This window comes from Miscanthus floridulus, chromosome 7, assembly GCF_019320115.1.
Source record: "Miscanthus floridulus cultivar M001 chromosome 7, ASM1932011v1, whole genome shotgun sequence".
NCBI classification, from domain to species: domain Eukaryota; kingdom Viridiplantae; phylum Streptophyta; class Magnoliopsida; order Poales; family Poaceae; genus Miscanthus; species Miscanthus floridulus.
Genome location: NC_089586.1, coordinates 7,634,983 through 7,646,104, shown reverse-complemented (window position 1 = coordinate 7,646,104; position 11,122 = coordinate 7,634,983). Strand labels below are relative to the sequence as shown.

The following is an 11,122-nucleotide window of genomic DNA, read 5'->3' as shown; positions in this document are numbered from 1 at the left end:
CATCACCCATCACATGGCTCTGTGTTGTGTTCACTTGTAATAACCTTTCGTCAGCAAACTGCAGGTGCAGCTGTTTTTGTTTTATATTTGCAACTGGACCTTTTTTTGTTGAGCTTCGGAGGGACAGTTGACTGATAGCGTGAGTGTCAAGTGCCATGCATGATATGTCGTCAGTCATCAGTCACGTACTCACATGGCGACATTATATAGTAATTAGTACGAATATTCAGAGCTCCTCCAAGAGTTGATGGAATTTGGATTTCTAAACGGGCTCTCCAAAACAATTTGGATTGCTTTTAACCCTATCAATGTGTGGTTGTCTACCCATACCTTTTAAGCATCGTCTTGCCGAAAATAACTCATGCTGACAAAATCAATGGCATGCATATATAATTGCCTTTTAAAACTATGCCTATCTAACTAATTTGTGAAGGGCAAATTAGTCTTTTTTGTTACTCTTTATTTACTAGTCCTAACATTACTTTTAATTAGATACTCCATAATTCAGGATAGAGAGAATATGTATACATTCATCATAATGTAATAGGTATATAGTTTACGGAAGAATCTCTTAATTAGACTCCATTTTTTAAAGTTACATAATTAATAGACAAAAAAAAACGAATTTGACCCTCATGATACGATTCGCCTGCGTCCGCCAGGTCATGCATGCGCCGCCAAGTCGCGGAGGTCGCGTCTCGCGTGCAGCACATTCTCAGATGATGCTCGCACATCGCAAGGTTCATTACTTCAGATGCCATTTGAAAACATTTAATTAAAACAAAATCAAATCAAACAACTTTAAGCGCAATTAGTTTGAAGATGATGGTGGTTCTGCCAACCGGCCAAATTAGGACAAGAGACCAGCGGCCACTAGTCCAGCGCATGTCCAAACATCTCTCTCCTTTTTCGAGGAGCAAATCTCTATACGTATCAGCATTGCAACTTGCGATAATTTTCATGTGAGACCAACTCGACTACAGGAGCAGAATTTTCCGGAACGAAGTAAAAATAACGATGGGACCCTTTCTGGTAGGTAACGCAAAAGGAAGTGTGTGTGGTTTATTTGGTTGATAGAAACGATGTGATTTTTAACAAAAAAGAAGAAGTTATATATAGAATCTGTTTGGTACAGCTCATAACAGCTTTATATGCTGTTGTAAGCTATTTTTTTTTTCAAACACTCATTTCCAAAACAGTTTCATGGTGATGTTGTTTTTCTCCTCCCCTCACAAAGATATGAGTTGAGATGAAGCTAAAAAAAAGTAGCTTATTCCAACTTCATCTCCCATATTATAGTCATTTTATTCATTGTTCGATGATGTGAAGCTGTTTTGCCAAACACTTGTTCCAAAACAACTCAGCTTCAACAAAAAAAGTTGCTCATGAAGCTATTTTGCAAAAAAAAAAAAGCTTATACAGTGAAGCTGAGCTGTGCCAAACGGGGCCATACTCTTACTTTAGGTCAGGTTATTTTCGAGGCCATGTTTATTTTCTATGGCAAAACTTTTGCCCTGCACTTTTAGCCTATTTTTTTGACAAATTGATCTAAACAGGTAGGCTAAAAGTGAGCAAAAGGTAGGCTAAAGTTTAGTCCATTTGTACCTCAAGATGTGCAAAACTGAGCTAAAAGCATTGAGGGTGTGAATGACACCTTATTTTATACTTTTAGCCTATTTTTTTTGTCATGGATCCAAACACCCAAGCAAGGACTAAAGTTTAGCAGTAAAATAGATCTAAACAGGATCATATTAGACGTGCTTTTTGGTCCACCCTTCATAAATAGAGCAACAATACAAGTTGAAGCGGGAATGCCGATGCTTACAGAATGCGGCAATAGAGATATTCCCTCTATCATGTAATAAATTTATAATATAAATTAAGTAGAGGATCAAAAAGACATATATATCCTTAATTTATGTTCTAATCAGACGCTATCATCAAGCCAATTAATGAAGATCGATTGATGTATGACAACAAACGATACAATACCTACCGAATTTGTGCTATTACTTACTGCAAAACTATCTCTTATCCCTAAAATCCCTTAGGGTATGTTTGGATGTAGATATTGGAAACCCTGGAATTGAATTGGTACCAATACCAAATCAGACCCAGTATTGAAAATGGACTAAATACCAAATCTGTTGTTTGGATGTAGATGAATTTTCTATCTGGAATCGAGTGATGTATCAAATGCCAATTCCTGTTTGGATGTACATAATCGAGGAATTCCCTATCTTCTTCCCCAATCGGCCAATCCCCACAGTGGCACCGCTCGCACGACGAGCAAGGCACACAGGCGGAGGTGGCCTCGGCCTCGAGAGCAGAGGCGGAGGCCGCCCCGGCCCTGGCCATGGGGGAGCTCAAGCTTGACCCCGGCTCGGCCATGGAGGAGCTCGACCCTGGGTCGGCCATGGAAGAGGTTGACCCTGGCTCGGCCATGGAGGAGCTCGACCTCGGCCCGGCCAGGCAGCGCTTCCCCAATCTCGTGACGAGCCCCAATCCGCCCCGCCCTTTCACTCCACCTACACCGGTGGTCGAGCTCCCCACCAGATCCGCCCCGTAGGCGCGCACTCACCCGGCCAGGGAGCATAGGAGCCGCTCGGCCGGCCGCCTCTGGTCGCTGCGACGGCGCCCGCCCCACCCCGCCTATCCTCATCTCGCGTCGGGCTCAAGCAGACATGGCTCATCTTCCCCATCGCTGCCTTCACCACTCTTCATAGGGGCGCGCGAGGGGGTGGAGGAGCTCCGGCGAGGGGACAGAGGGGCTGGCTGCGAGGGGACAAAGGGGCCGGCGCCAGAGCTCAAGACGATGAGCGGAGAAGGGGATGCGATTCCCTCCAATACGGAGGGTCTCGGCTCGGTATTGCTTCGGGGTCACGCTAGGTGAAGGGAATATCTCGCGGAATCGAGGCTAGTTTCCAGACTCCAATACCATGACCATCCAAACAGGTGGAATTGGGGTCTGCCATTTCCAATTCCAATACCATGGTCTCAATGCAGACATCCAAACGGGGCATTATATATATTTGGATAAAATTTTTGAATGCTTAAGAATGCGCTATATTATATGACGAATGGAGTATACACGAAGCATGGTTGATTATCTTTTTATGACTAGATGTAGCTAGCCGCCGAGTTTGAACGAAGATGAAGGCACCGTCGTCATCTCTCGTTTTTGACTGAGTAGTATTTGTGTAGCTGGCTAATCTAATAATAAGGAACTACACGATCGACTAGCTACATTTTCCTGATCAGACCAGACGGCGCCATGACCCATGATCCCGCGAGTTTTCCCGATCGTAGACCCGGGGTCAACTCGATCGTCTTCTTCTTGCTAGATCTCTTCACTGTCTGTGCGTGCCCATGTGCGTTGAGTTCTTCTTATCTCTGCAGATCCCAGCTGCAGCTTCTCTCCGGCCGCTTTCTTGCTCACCTACGGCGTGGGTTTATCATCTTTCAGTCCCCACCGGAGTATGCCACAGCCTCTTGTCATATGGCTCCTCCTCGCCGCGGCGGCAGCGAGGACGGCGGCGCCGGAGCCGACTGCAGCGTCGGTATCAGGCGCGACTGCCTCGCGCTGGGCTCATACTACATCACGCGGGGGCAGAACCTCAGTTACATCTCGAGCCTCTTCGGCATCAACGACTACCTCACTCAGGCGGACTCCGTCGCGGCGAGCCACGGCCTGTCGTCTCAGGCAGAAGTAGACCTGTTCAGGAGGTATAACCCCCGCGCGGACAGCATCAAGCAGGGAGACGTCGTCTATATATCCCTCTCAAAGGTGACATCTGTCGTCTTCGAGCCTCTATACTTCTATACTTTTGTTGTGTGGCATTGGGTTTTCGGAAACGCTATACATCAACTGAATGATTATTTACTTGCCACTGTCAACCGAATTTTCCAGCGTTGGATCTTGACTCCGGCCCGAGAGCTGCCGCTCGATCTGCCGGATGCAAGGTTTTCATTATCGGAAATAAAAATTTATCGGAGATTATAGATAAACAGGATAAGCCAGATATATCGGAAATATCGGACCAAATTCAAAAAAAAATTCAAAATGTTTTGAAAAAATTTCGTAGAATTTGACTTGAAACTATTCCTAAGCTATTAAACATCACTTGTTCACAGATAAAAACAAGAATAAAACATTATAGTGTGGGACCGTCGCGCGGCTGAATTTGGGTTGTCTGTGTGGGAGCAGGAAAGAAGGAATAAATTTGGCCGATGTCAAATTTTATCGGACCCTGTGGATAGAAAGGAAATTTCGGTGAATTTCGGCCGATAAAAAAAACCTTGGCCGGATGACTCCGGCCCGAGAGCTGCCGCTCGATGCCGGATGCTTGCAGCGTCACGCCGCCCCAGCCCTTCGAGCATTGGATCTGATCGATCGCGTTTCTCATCTCTGGGTGGACTCGCAAATGCCACGGTATGTGCGCAACTCGGGGTACGGCCCGCACGCCGGCCTCCCCGCTGTGACCTCGTCGGCGATGATGATGAAGCAACTGTAGCAACTCATGTCGATGCAGTAGCAGCAACAACAGATGTGATAGTACCATGTCTCAGAGTACCAGCCAAGGCCGGACGCTACGCCTTCCTCGGTGTTGACGTCGGTGGCGAAGCGTGGCACGGAATTTCAAATTTTTGTGAAGATTTTGTTTTTTTTTTAATTTGTGAAGAATTTATGAATAATTTGACATATATTTCTCTGTGTCCGGAATCCATCGAAATAATTTGTAATTTTTTTTTGAAAAATTTAGTATATATTTGTGTTATTCCGAACTTACATCACTCGGTCTAATAAATTACTTTGAAGATATCATTGTAAATATAGTAATAAGATAGTATAAATATAGTTAGAAGACGGTGTAAGTGTATGGGAAAAATTCAGTTGAGACCAAAATAACTTAATGTCACGTAGACAGATCTTTTTTTTTTTCAAGAGAAGACCCAATTGCACGGCTCCAACTCCATCGAAGCCGTGTTAGCAAGGGGTGCACGTACGAGCAATTATCAGCTCACTGTTTTATTTTTCTATATATGTATATATCCAGATGGCTACTATAATGGAATAATCCCACGGAGCACTGGTCGAAGGAAAATCAAGAAAGTCATCATAAGTAAGATATAAATCTCTCACTCCCTCTTTGACAATTCTATCTCATATATCATAGTCATATGCGAGTCATCTTTATTATGTGTTTAGTAGGAGATATAGAGGCACGGACGAAGTCATCACCATTTGAGATTCATTGGACACCCGATAAGTGGGACCCACACGTACATCATGTTCTGATCGACTTCTTCCCTTCTACTCCACGATGAGTCGATGACCCAACCTAGTCTACCACCACCCACGACCCTAGCCGCCCCTTCTGCCACAGCCCCCCAAGCCACCTCGTCCACCACCGTCCCTAACCCGAGGTGCCCCATATGCCACCATGCCCACCCCCAACCACTAGGTCTTCTGCCGCCCTTTTTCGGCACGTTCGTTGCAGCCCCCTACCGACCCCAGCCTCGACTACAACTGCCCTCCTCGCACGCTCACGCCGAGGCAGAGCTCGTGCACTACCGTGGCCGCCCCACCGGGATCGAATTCGCTCACCCGCCCACGCGTTTGGGCGGAGCTCGCCCAAGCACGCCAAGCGGGGTGGGATTTGAGGCTGCCCGCCCCGCTAGAGCACTCATGGGTGGTGGAAGAAGAGAAAGGCGTCACGAAGAAGAAGAGAGGAGCACAGATGGAAGAAATGTCGTTGGTTGGAGACGAGCACCAAAAATTAGTGGGTCGGCTCAGTGTGTATTTAGTATTTACACCAAACTTTTATGTTTCGGGTAGTGGGTCATTGGGTTGATCCAATTAGATTTGCATGCCTAGATGTGATGTCGAAGCTAGGGAGGAAGAAGACATCATTTCGTTCATGTGTTGTACACTTGTACTCAGCCGGACCTATAGCTAGTCCATGTTTGTGTGGTCCATAAATCTCTATATTTCTTAATACTCTAACATCAATTTACAGGGGCGTAAATGTGTGAGATATGGTGCAAGCTAAGTTGCGCATAGACTTGAATAAGACATACTAGCTAGTACTTCACTACTTGTTTAGAAGGAAACAGAAAATTTGTTGCGGAACCTAGATATTGATTCGAGTGAATGTACAGGCTCGCTCTGTAGCCTCCCAGAGTAAATACTAAGATCAGAATAATGTTCCCCTTGAATCTTAATGGATAAGTCCTAACTATCTACCTATGTTAGGCAAACATCTCTAAAGTATCACTCTGCTCAAATGTGAAGTCTCAGCATTGAACATTTAGAAGCATCTTTGATATATTTTTAGTTGCTTTATATATTATCTAACATTTAGGTATATGCATTTCCATTCATTGACAGGTGTTATTGCTGGCACCTCCGTATTGGGGGCAGGCATAATCCTTGCCTTGTTCTTCCTCTGGTACAAGAAATATTACGGCATGCTGCCATGGCAAAATTGGTCAAGGAATGCTCCAAGGATTGAATCTTTCCTGCAAAAACAAGGAACATCACACCCTAAAAGGTACAGTTATCAAGATGTGAGAAGAATGACCAAATCTTTTGCTCACAAGCTTGGCCAAGGTGGATATGGAGCTGTCTACAGAGGCAGCCTGGCTGATGGCCGTGAGATAGCTGTCAAGACACTGAAGGATACCGAGGGTGATGGGGAGGACTTCATGAATGAAGTGGCTAGCATCAGCAGAACATCTCATGTCAACATACTGTTCGGTTGGCTGGTTCATATCGTTGCTGGTTCGTGAAGAAGTACTGCTGGCTGGTTTGTGTGAGAGAAAAATACTGTTCCGGCTGGAAATTTACGATCGTTTACGACTAAGCCACAGCCAAACGAACAGGCTTCGTAGGATTCTGCCTGCAAGGGAGAAAAAGAGCTCTAATCTATGAGTACATGCCCAATGGTTCGCTTGAGAGATATACATTTGGAAGTATGTCTGCCGAAGGAGACAACAGTCTATGTTGGGATAAACTTTTTGAGATTGTTATCAGAATCGCACGAGGTTTGGAGTATCTCCACAATGGCTGCAACACCCGCATTGTGCATTTTGACATCAAACCTCAAAATATCCTTTTGGATCAGAACCGCTGTCCAAAGATCTCAGATTTTGGGTTAGCAAAGCTGTGCCAACAAAAGCAGAGCAAAATCTCTATGGTCGGGATGAGAGGCACAATAGGCTACATAGCTCCTGAAGTGTTCAACAGAAGCTATGGAGCAGTGAGCAACAAGTCAGATGTGTATAGTTATGGTATGATGGTTCTCGAGATGGTCGGGGCAAGGAAACAAATTGATGTTGGCATAGACACTAGCAGCAACTATTTTCCACAGGGGTTGTACGACAAATTGGATCAGTTCGGTGGCGCCACCATCTCTGAGATCGGAAGTGACACCAAAGAACTTGTGAGGAAGATGGCCATGTTGGCTTGTGGTGTATCCAGTTAAGACCTATAGATCGGCCATCCATGAGCAAAGTCCTTGAAATGTTGGAGAGCAACACTCTAGATTTGCAGTTGCCACAGAAGGCCTTCTGGACTGGCTAAATAGATCAGCGTCCAACTTGTAAATTTTGCACTCTTTTTCATGATATAACGTTTTCTTTTAGTGAGTACCAAAATGGGTACTGATTCGAGTTCACTCTACGGCTCCTTTTGCTCTTTTCAGAGAACAAAGTTGAAATCGGGGTATCAAATGTTGGTTGGTAAGCAAAAAGAATATTACCTGGCCCCGTTCGGCTTGCTGAAACTTAGCTGAAACTGGCTGAAAAACACTGTTCTGGCTGAATTGTTGTGAGAGAAAAACACTGTTCCGACTGAAAAAAGAAGCCGAACAAGCCGGCTTCTGGGTAAGCCGAACGGGGCCATTATCAAATTGTAAAGTCTCGGTAGTGATAAATAATTAATACAACCTGGCAGTGATAGGTATCACAGTTGGGTTGTATTACCAACCAATAGTGATCCCTCATGGGCAGGTGGCCTCGGCTAGTGCAAACCCGGCGGGCCCAATGCGGTATGCGGGCATGGCCGGCACGGGCGCATCTCTCTCTCTCTCTATATATATATATCTCCTCCCTTCGTCTCACACCGACACGGTCTTGTTAACATTGTGTGAGTCTAATTTATATCTCGCTTAGTTAGAAAACCAGATTTTTATACTCCTTGAACTCTTGAAACCATCCTAGTTAGAAAGCTAGATTTTTAGATCCTTCAACTCTTGAAACCATCCTATTTACCTCCCGGAGTGATTTTAGAAGTGGTTTTGGTTGATGTGACGCCACATCAGCTACTAGGAAGGTAAATCTGACTTTCACAATAGTTCAAAGAGATCAATTAGACTTTATCAAAAATGTAGAAATAATTTTCTAGAATAAATATACATTTAAAAATACTAAAATCTTATTAGAAAATTTATAGAAGAAAATACGGAATCACTGTCATATTTTAATATAGACCATGATTTTAGAAAACACATGAAGTTCGATATCCTAATCCTATCCAAACCGCCTTCTTGATAGATCTTTGTGCTCCTGTGCGTGCGCAGACCTATGATGGTGATGATGAACCACGTCCATCTAGATGTCGCAATCTTTGGTTCGAGAGTATGAAAAGTCACACACCGGCTACCACTAATAATAGTTAGTGCTGTCCTAAACGGTAAATAGTCGTTGATCTTTTATTTAGCGTTTAGGCTATTTAGACGGTGTTCAAACAGAGTTAAATAACTTAAATGGTTTTGTATAATAACACTAAAATACTAGCAGGAACCCCGCACAGTCGCGCGGGCTAGCAAGCCGTAACACATGGAATATGATTTGAGTAAAACATCTGGCAAATTGAAGACACTGCAGGAGGAAAGCATAAGGCATAAGATAAATGTCAGTTATGAAACAGTAAGCACGTAAAAGGCAAATGGCAATAGGGGTGAAAAATCTATGAAACCTACAGGTCAATGCTCAGGCATCGACAAAATGCAAGTTTTTTTATTGACAATATACTTGAAAATCAAAAGAGATGCTTTGTTGTAGTTGGGTAAGCTCATATATGTAACTATTGTAGTCAAACTTTACTGAGCATGACCCAAACAACTAAGAATGACAAATGGATCATTGGTGGACGGTAAATGCGATGGTTGGGTGTACTTACCAAAATTATGTAAAGAACAGGATGATGTATCAGATTGCTCAAACAACTTCTATGCTGTACAGAACCGCTCACTTGCCTGGCAAGGGCTGTCAAGGGAATGCTTTCAGAAGTATGAGCAACAAATAATAAATGGACATCGGCACAAGTCACACTTGGTAACGTTTGATATGTAAAACAAATGATTAGGTAGGTAGGTAGCAAATGATCAGGTAAAAGTTACACGGGAAGAAGCTGTGCACTTTACTACATAGCTGATTTCCCTATCAACCAAAGAAAAAGATTAGCACACACATTGCCTAAACATTCTGAAGACATTTATACATGCATAGCAGCAAATTCCATTTTACTAGGGATTAACTAATAAAGCAATCATGGTAAATGTAATGCAGAGGAGATCGAAGAAGAAAGTGTTAATGTCAGGAATATATGTACACATCTCGAAGAAGATACAAAACTCATATGCCTACACGAAAGAAAAGGAACTGAATGTTCCTATTGGAAGAAGAGATGTACTGACAAACACCAGCATATATAAATATGAAATGAGCACCCAGGTGGCCAAAGGCTCAAAGATTGATCAAATACAATATAGTTCATGTTTGTAGGATTGAATAGCTTTCACAAACCATTTTTTTGTTTGGTAATACATAGCAGTGGTCAAACATAGCTGAAACATCCCACTGGAAGATGACAAAAAGAATAGGCAGTCTAATGGCATGAGAACGTATAAAGTCTGCATTTTTTATGGGAAAACCCCACGGGATTGGCAATCTATGTGTATGTGCGAGATGCAGGTCATTTGAGCAAGAGATGATTCTGTGAGTGTAGAAGCAAACAGAAAGTAAAGCATGTGAATACGTACACATACATTGTTGAAAAGAATTAGGCAACGGTTTTTTCATGAGGTAAAAGTACTAAGCTCAAATGGGCATTAAATATATTGAAAGTAATAATCAGATCGTAAATTGTGTTAAGTATGTTTAAATAAAAGGAGACGGCTATGAGTTTGGTTTTCGTACCGAGGGGAGGTATTTTCAATGAGCGCACATAACCCTGCAGGTGATGTTTTGCACCCCTGCCTAAAAAAACATGTAAAGAAATAAAATCAGGTTAAATGTTAGGAGCACATGAACCTAATCATCGCTGTCAATTGCCCCTTGCAGATAATCATCGCTGTCAATTGCACCTTGTAGATAATTTGCTTATCTAAGTTGGCTCCTAGCTGTAGAGAAGGGTAAAAATCCTTGAAATATTTGGAACTAAAAAAAATAATGCATAAACACGGCAGCTGAGAGGTGTAGATTTGACTTCATTAGCGCGGTGTTGATCTAATTTTGATGAGGATGCATACACAGGCAAACTGAAGATTAGCGTGGTGCTGTTCTAATTTTGATGAGGATGCATATACAGGCAAATTGAAAGCGATGTACAGGGGAGGAACGTATAGAAGCAGTGCACAGGGGAGGGAAAATAATGAAAAAAAAACTAAGTCACCTATAAATCAAGGAAGTCAACCTGAAATCAGTCATGAAATGTATCAAATTGAAGAACACACCTAGCATGCACCTTGTTGAAGGCACCATGTGGTCAGAACCCTAACCCGAGGAGAGGAAGGCAAAGAGTCTGGTAAAAGGAAAACAACAACTAAATAACAAAGAAATCAGGAATCGAGGAGGATATCGATTAAGAAGCCGTCGAGGAGACGATCTGGAGAGGCGAAGCAGCGGCTCCGGCAAAGGGAAGGGGCGGCGCTGGAGAGGGCGGAGCGCCGTTGCTGGCGATGGGGAGGGGTGGCGTTGTGGATGGCGGAGCAGCGGCGCCGATGTTAGAGAGCGGCGGCGCTGGGACAGCAGAGCGATGGTGCCGGCGCTGGGAGAGACGGCGCGGCGACGTGAAGGATTTTTTTTGCGGCCTGGTGCCTTGCGTTTTGCCTTAGCA

General features: G+C 43.8%; 1 long non-coding RNA gene and 1 pseudogene across 1 annotated transcript; one reads left to right on the top strand and one right to left on the bottom strand.

Annotated features, from left to right (window-relative positions):
* Nucleotides 1-2,356: 2,356 nt before the first annotated feature.
* On the top strand, nt 2,357-7,585 carry LOC136464997 (LEAF RUST 10 DISEASE-RESISTANCE LOCUS RECEPTOR-LIKE PROTEIN KINASE-like 2.4; annotated as a pseudogene).
* Nucleotides 7,586-8,470: 885 nt separating this feature from the next.
* On the bottom strand, nt 8,471-11,122 carry LOC136462453 (uncharacterized). Its single transcript, XR_010760729.1, has 4 exons — nt 10,740-11,122; nt 10,204-10,263; nt 9,185-9,270; nt 8,471-8,883 (listed from the first exon to the last, which is right to left on the bottom strand). It is a non-coding gene; the product is annotated as an uncharacterized lncRNA (long non-coding RNA).